Source organism: Mustela nigripes, chromosome 1 (genome assembly GCF_022355385.1).
Source record: "Mustela nigripes isolate SB6536 chromosome 1, MUSNIG.SB6536, whole genome shotgun sequence".
Lineage (NCBI taxonomy): Eukaryota > Metazoa > Chordata > Mammalia > Carnivora > Mustelidae > Mustela > Mustela nigripes.
The window spans coordinates 45,249,576-45,258,173 of record NC_081557.1 but is presented as its reverse complement, the minus strand read 5'-3'; the positions used below and the strand labels follow the sequence as shown (position 1 = coordinate 45,258,173).

The window sequence follows — 8,598 nt, the reverse complement described above, 5'->3', positions numbered from 1 at the left end:
GGAATAAAACTGAGGGTTATAGAAGGCAGGGGACAGTGGAGGGATAGGGTAGCTGGGTGACAGGTATTAAGGAGTGCACAAGTTGTGATGAGCACTGAGTGTTACAGGCAGCTAATGAATTACTGAACACTATATTAAAATCTACTGATATGCTATCAGTACATCAGTACAGATAACGAATTTAAAATTTAAAAAATTAAATTAAAAATAAAAAAAAAATAAAACGAAGGCAGAAACCGTGAATAATTCAGAGGGCGCCATGCTCCTCTGGAGTCTGAGCTAGGAGCCACAGCCAAGGCCTCTGGCAGTCAGGGGACTGAATGTCTGAGAGGTGGCTCAGTGCACTACCCTATCCCTCTACCCGCCCCCCCCTTCTGTAACCCTGAAGCCCCATGGCTGTGGCTACGTGCAGGCATTGGGAAGGAAGACCTGACCAGAGGCCATCCTTTCTCCAAGGCCACTGCTGGACCACTTCCATCCCCACCAGGTGGTGTCTTTCTAGAACCAGGAAGAAAGCCTTTTCCTTGATTGTTCTTTTTAAAGATGGTTGCTCAGCATTGACACAGAAAAAACATCTGGCATAAAACTGGAACCATTCATGTCTGTGAATGACTCAGAAGTTATAAAAATATAATGACCACAAAGAGAGGACCCTGTGTCCCTAGACAGGCCTTCTGTGTGTGGGTGTAGCTGCGGGCTATGGACATGCCTGTGTGGGCAGGGATTGGTTCCATGGTCTCCCTCAAGGGGACAGAAGTAGGAACCTGCTCTCACAGCTTTGCTCAGGACAGCACCCCCTGATGGAGATGGGGACAGACCCTCATGAGACGTCCTCGTGATTCTGGAGCATGGCCTGAATCTCAGCTTCTTCATGAAGAGGGGGGAGGGCATCCCAGCCACCATGGGTCCCACAGGTCCTCCTGGAATAGCCATTCATGAGTCCCAGATGCCCTAGTGATTCTTGGGCACAGCCTGAATCTCAGCTTCTTCATGAAGGGTGGGGAGGGCAGCCCAGCCCTTGTGGGTCCCATAAGTCCCCTGGGGATAGCACCTTGGTGGGCTTGTGGTCCAGCAGGTACCTGTTCAAGTGGCTCTCGCCATTCCACACAACCTCAATCCCATTGGCCACGTCATGCCCCATCACGTGGTGACAGGCCAAGGTCAGTCAATGAACCTCCACCAATCCCCCCAGAAAGGACCCCATGTAGTAGACATCACCCTGATCCCTGGGGATGTGGGCCTGGGACTGTGGCCAGTGCTGGTAGCTGAAGTGCTCATAGGACACCCAGTAGAAACTGTGGTGTGGGGTGCCAAAAAGGGGGACAGGAGTTCCATGCCCACATGGTCACAGAACTTCAAGTTCATATCTGCACATATCAGGTCTTCCACCTCATGGAGGAAGCACTGCTCACAGAAGTGGCTGACCATCACCATGTGCTGCATGGACACATCCTGTCAGTGTGGGGTGCTGGGGGCCTCAAGGACCACCACCCTCCAGACCTCCCAGGGGGGCACACAGGCCTGTCAGCCTGCTGGTCAGTGATAACCTAGTAGGTGACCCTGTGTCACACCACAATGGGCTTCTCTGCCCTCTTCAGGAACAGCTCCAGGAAGACCACCAATCTACAGGGATAAGGGACAAGGTGGGAGGAGGGTCAGTGTCAGAGGCTGGCAGCAGAACCCCAGACCTAGGAGCCATGAACTTGTGCACCTTCTACAAGGGGACAGGCCTGGGGCTGCTTTAAGCAACAGCCACTCCCCCAGCCTGTCCTGAGCAAGACTGCTTGTAGGGCCTTCCTACTTTCTGGTTCCCAGAGATGGGGGCCATCAGCACCCCATAATACAAAGGGGAGCCTGAGGCTTCAGAGTCGGGAAACCAACCCCACAGTCAGCATGCTGGAGCCAGGAACACTCCCTCTGTGCCAAGGTCCCAGGAAAAACCTGAAGGTGCCCTCCCCTGGCTGACCCCCTGCAGATCCTGTCCTCACCTGCCAGGAGTGGAGCACCTTTGGGCACAGCCCTCCTTTCTATGGCCTACAGACTGGCTAGAATCAGCAGGGCTGGCTTCCTGCCCCACTTTGCTTTGAGAGGGTTGTCGCTGGCCCCCACAGCTGTCTCCACCCCCGTAGGGTCCTCCCTTGAAGGCTACTGGGCTTCTTGCTGACAAGGTCCATCAGTCAACCACTGCTATTCCTAAGAGCCATCACCCTTGAACACCCCCAGATCAGGAATCAGGTCCAGCTCATGGGCATGGATGGGGAAAGAGGGCCACTGGAAGAAGGGGAGGCTTACTTAGGCCCCAGCCATGAATCCAAGAGTGTAAGCTTCCAGGTCTAAGTCCACATCTCCTGGGCCCCAAGAAGTTGGAAGTCTTATCTCTCTAAGGGACTACCTGCAGGGATAACAGCTTCCCCATTGTCAGCAAGGGTGGTGAGCCCCTCTGACACTGATTTTTTTTTTTTTTTTTAAGGTTTTACTTATTTGACAGAGAGAGAGATAGCCACAGAGGAAACACAAGCAGGGAGAGTGGGAGAGGAAGAAGCATGCTCCCCGCTGAGCAGGGAGCCCAACATGGTGGGGTTTGATCTCAGGACCCCAGGATCACAACCTGAGCTGAAGGCAGATGCTTACGACTGAGCCACCCAGGTGCCATGAGACTGATTTTTTTCACTCAGGCACTAAGGTTACTTCCCTGTGCTTGCCCAATACCTGGTCACTTAGTAAATCACTCACAAAGGGAAAGCAGGCACTACATTTAAATGGGAGACAAGGCCACACGTAGCTGGCAGACATGAGTCAGGTCAAGGGGGGCAGGTCCAGGTCCAGTCAACAGGGGAACAAGCCAGACATGGAGGCAAAGGGAGAGAAGAGTACTCCTGGCAGAGGGAAGAGGGAAGGCAAAGGCCTGGGGTCTGGCCCAAGGCAGATGTGAGACAACCACACCCTGGGAGGCCCATGGGGATTGGGGGGATACGGTGGGAGAGGGAAGGCTGGAGAGGACAGGCAGCCAGGGAGTGGATCACAGAGAGGCTCAAAGGTTATGTTCTGAAAAGATCACTCTGCTGGTTACTGGAGAAGAAAGGGTTCTGTACAGTGGAAGATGGGGAGACCCTAACCCTAAGCCCTAACCCTAACTTCACCCTAACCCTAATCAAACATCGTGCTCAATTTTAAGGATTGATAGTTCTACTGTGAAATTACAAACAAGTCCATCATGCTGGCTTTCACTCCTTGCTCAGTATTGTATTGAAAGTTCTACCCAGAACAATAAGGCAAGTAATAAGGAATCCACATGAGAAAGGAAACAGTAGAACCAGGTGTATTCAGAGGCCAGAGATGGCATCATCTTATACAGAGTGCTTCCTAAAGAATCATCAACAACAACAAAAAAGATTACAGCCAGTTCCCTAATTCTGCAAAGCTACAGGACAAAATGTCAATACAAAAAAATCTCTCTTATTTATATACACTAGCAATTAATCATCCGAAAAGGAATTCAAGAAAACAATTCTTTTTTAGGGAACATCAACATTGAGGAAATACTTAGGAATAGATGTAGTGGAGTTTATATCTTGTACACTAAAAATTACAAAACATTGTTGAAAGGAAGTAAAGGAAACTTAAATAAATCTGAGGATACCCCATGGTGATGAAAAGACATATTTTTGATAATATGGCAACAGTACACAAAGCAATGTGGAAATTCAATGTGTTCTCAAGAAATTTCACAAAAGCCTTTGGGAATAAATGTACAAGCTAATCATAACTGTCATATGTAATTTTAAGGGACCACAAGATAGCTAAAACCATCTTGAAAAAGAAAATTGAAGGTGGAAGTTCATACTTCCAAAATTCAATCTTAGTATAAAGCAACAGTGAACAAAACATTGTGACACTGTTGTACCCTGAAACAAATAATACATTTAAATTTAAAAATATTTTAAATAGGGGCGCCTGGTGGCTCAGTGGGTTAAAGCCTCTGCCTTCAGCTCAGGTCATGATCCCAGAGTCCTGGGATGGAGCCCCTAATAGGGCTCTCTGCTCAGCAGGGAGCCTGCTTCCTCCTCTCTCTCTCTCTCTGCCTGCTTCTCTGCCTACATGTGATCTCTGTCTGTCAAATAAATAAATAAAATCTTTAAAAAAATATTTCAAATAAATAAAATATTTTTTTAATTTTTTAATTAATTTTTTTATTTTTTATAAACATATATTTTTATCCCCAGGGGTACAGGTCTGTGAATCACCAGGTTTACACACTTCACAGCACTCACCAAACTCAACACCCAATTTTTTTAATTTTTAATTTTTTTAGAAGTATGTGTACATATATGTTAATTTAAAAAAAAGTGTGCATACAGATCAGTGGGATTTAACCAAGACCCCAGAAATAAATCTATCTATGTCCACTATCTATGGACATGCTCAGCGGGGAGCATGCTTCTTCCTCTCCCACTCTCTCTGCTTATGTTTCTTCTTTGGCTGTCTCTCTCTCTGTCAAATCTATCTATGGTCCACTGAATTTTAACAAGTGTGGACATTACCCTGGAGGGACAGAATGGTCTTTTCAACAAAGGGTGCTAGACAATCAGCTATCTATGTACAGAGGAATGGAATTGGACCCTTACCTCACACCACATATAAACATTAACTCAAAATAAGTTAAAAGCTTAAATGTAAGAGGTAAAATTATAAACTCTAGAAGAAACGAATGGGGATAAGTCTTCATAACCTTGGATTTAGCAGTGCTTTTAGAGCTGATAGCAAAGCATGAGAAGAAAAGAAAAACATGGACAAAATAATATCCTCAAAATTAAAAATCTGTCCTGGGCGTCTGGGTGACTCAGTTGGTTAACCATCTGACTCTCAATTTGGGCTCAGATCATGATCTCAGGGTGATGAGACTGAGCACCAGGTCAGGCTCGACACTGAGTGTGGGATCTGCTTAAGATTCTCTTTCCTTCTCCCTCTGCCCCTGTCCACTCATACACTCTATCTCACTCACTCTTAAAAAAGAAATGTAAATTATTTTTCTAATAAGAGTTTGTTGCCCAGAATATGTAAAGAGCTTTTACAACTCAACAAAAAGACAACCCCATTTTTAAAATGGATGAAAGACTTGGATAGACCCTTCTCCAGAGAAACCATACAAATGGTGAATAGCACATGAGCGGATGTTAAACATCATTATTCTTTTTTTATTTAAGATTTTATTTATTTATTTGACAGATAGAGATCACAGAAAGGCAGAGAGAGAGAGAAAAGGAAGCAGGCTCCCTGCTGATCAGAGAGCCCGATGCAGGGCTCGATGCCAGGACCCTGGGATCATGACCTGAGCCGAAGGCAGAGGCTTTAACCCACTGAGCCACCCAGGTGCCCCAAACATCATTATTCTTTATGGAAATGAAGATTTAAACCAGTTAGATGTAGAATCACTATGATCAAGAAAACTAAAAATAACAAAAGGATGTTGAGAAACCAACCCTTAAACCTTATTTGTGAAAATGGTGCTTTCTACATGTAAAACATTTGTCATTTACTTAAATAGATCAAAGCAGAATTATCATATGATTCAACAATTATACTCCTAGATATATACCCCCCAAATTGAAAACACTGGTTCAAACAAACAAGCAAAAGTGTACAGGAATATTCATAGCAGTAGGGTTCATAATAGGCAAAACCAGAAACTATGCAAACGTCCATCCATGGGGAAAAGAATAAACAAAGTGAGGTAGATCCATACATGGCTATCTTGTTCTGCTCTATGAAGGAACGAAGTAAAATGGTTCATTTGTAGGGAAAAAAATATGGTGGTTCCTTAAAATGTTAAACACAGAATTCCACTGCTGCCTATATGCCCCCCAAAATTGAAAGTAAAAGTATCCATATTCAGAGCAGCACTTCTCTCAACAGCCAAAATGTGGAAGCACCCGAGTGTCCACTGACAGATGAATGGATAAATAAAATGTTATTAATACACCATGTAACATGATTCAGCCTTAAAAAGGAAGTGAGTTCTGACACACATTATAACACAGATTGAAGCTGGAAGTCATTATGCTGGGTGAAATCAGCCAGTCACAGAAGGACAGATACTGTATGATTTGACTTGGATGAGGTGCCTGGGACACAAAACTGTATGTGGCTGGAGGGCACTGAGGAGAAAGGACAATGGGGAGTTGGTGTTTCTTACATACAGGCTGTGGGAACTCAGTTAAGGTCAGAGAACTGTGTACCTGAAATGTTTTAAGGGGTCAATGTTCTTATGTTTAGTCACTGTGAAAGAATGAAGGACCTATGCATAACACAACGTGGATGACACTGAAAGTAGCCCGTGACATAAGCCATATGGAAATACCACTCACATTGGAGCTGTCTGTGCTCCTTAAGTCCACCATGGTTACCCAAATAAGGTAACTGGAATAAATAAAGTCCTAGAGGAAGTTCCAGAAGAATAAAACTGGATCCAAATGGAGAGTGCATTTCAGATTGTCAGGGAGGTGGTGACAGCTGAAGTGGGTGTGTGGTCTGGGTTCAAATGTGGAAACCATCATGATTTCCTCACTTGGGGTTACATGGTGGTTCTGAGAGACAGTGTCTCTGTTTGGGGTAAAATGCACCAAAGTAGCCCATATGAACTGGCAAATGTGGTAAGGAAATGACAGCTGGGGAGTCTGAATGTGGAGATAAAGCACATTTGTGCTACTGTCACAAGTTACTATAGATTTAAAATCACCACAGAATAAATGATTCTTCCAGACATTCACATTAGCACCTCTTCACAGAAACAGAGAGGACATCAGACTTCAGGATGGAGGCCAAGCCTTCCCAGATCCAGTTCACCTACCGTGGAGAGGTCACTCACCCTTGGAGAAGGCCGCATGTTAGCAAGAGACTCCTGAGAGGATTAAATCGGGCACCCGGTGTCTTGGGTGCAGTAGAGCAGTGGGGTTTGGAATTCCAATTCTCCACAGTGCCCCACCACAACCTCGTTAGAACTGTGAAAAAGCATGAAGGGAAGCCTCAGTAAAGTGGTCTCAGGATGCCAGAAGGGGAGGCTGGAAGGGGGCGTCTGGTGCTCAGTGTCCATTACAGACCCCACATTAGAATCCCCCACAGGAGAGATTCATCCATTCCAGGCCCCACAGGGGAAGCTAGAGGGTTCATCTCCTACAAGAAACCCACCATCCCTGCAGCTCAGCCAGTGAGAATCCTCCATCACTCCAAACCCCTTCCTTTCTTTAGTGGACTTTCCTTCCAAGTAACACTCCCACCTTCTTCCTCCTTCTCTGTGAAATAGTGTTCCTCTCTTTTGTTTCTTGCACTTGCCAGGATGTGAACGTAGCTTGCTTATCCCAGATTGCCATTCTCTGCTATTCCCAAATAAACACATTTTGTTGCTCAAATAACTGGCAGTTTGAGTTTAAAGCAAACAGAATTAATAAATTCAAGAAACTTGCAAGGAACAAAATCAATACACAAATCAATTGCATTTCTATGTGCTCCGAAGGAACCATCAGAAAGATACTACGGAGAACAATCTCATTTACTACTGCATCCAAAAGAACAAGATACCTGGGAGTGCCCTGAACCAAGTAGGTGACACACCTGTCCTCTGACAACTGTGAGACACTGAAGACAGACATGAAGGGAGACACACGCAGATGGGAAGATACTCTGTGCTCAGGGAAGAACCGACACTTGTATAATACCTACTCTCCCCAAAGCCATCCTCAGAGTCCGTGCTGTTGCTCCCAAACTTCCATACTCCAGACCAATCCTGAAGCGGGTGTGGACATGGGAAGGACCCTGCAAGGCCAAGGTAGGGGGAGCACGAGCACCGAGGCAGCATCTGCTCTCTGACTGCAGACCATCTGAGGGGCCCCAGGAACTGAATCCACCTGTGCACAAACACAGACATGTAACCAGAGTTGTGCATCCCAGACCAGAAAGGAGAGAACCCACAGCCTCATGCACGGTACTGCAGGATGCCACATCACCACGCAATACCACATAAAACCATGGAAGCCCCAGTGTCTACACAGCTTGCCCTTCCTCCGTGGGGTCCTGAGACCATGCACCCCCTCCCCATTCCCTCCTCAGGCGGCTTCTCCTCACCTTCTCCTCCAGTGGCTGGTCCTGAGGGCACTGGACTACTGTCAGTGTGAACACGGCCCCACGTCCTCCACAGTGCATCCTGTCCGTGTGGATGTGTACCCACATTCTCCCCTAGCTTGTTTTGTTGGTGTGGGAGTGGGCCCACGTCTCCACAGTAGGTTCTGAGGAAGCCAGGCTCCTGTCCCAGCTGTGACTGTGCAGGCCAGGCTCAGAGCTGGATCCAGGGTCCTGCACCCTCCGCAGGTGGTGGAGGCAGTACAGGACTAGGGAAGCTCACCCTTCAATGAAAACACCTGCTCCCTCCCTGGGTCCAGCTGAAGTCTTTTCATTCTGGAAATTCAAGCTGCATGGAGCCCAATATTCCCCAACTTCTCCAAAAATAGCTAAGGAAAAATTAATTGGAAACAATATGGATTGACAACAGTCCCTGACCCAAACTGTGGCAACCAAACATGACCCTAACTCTGACACAGACCCACA

The 8,598-nt window shown here is 46.4% G+C and overlaps 1 pseudogene; it reads right to left on the bottom strand.

The window, feature by feature from the left end:
• Positions 1-951: 951 nt before the first annotated feature.
• On the bottom strand, positions 952-8,223 carry LOC132013505 (histo-blood group ABO system transferase 2-like; annotated as a pseudogene).
• Between the last annotated feature and the right edge of the window lie 375 nt (positions 8,224-8,598).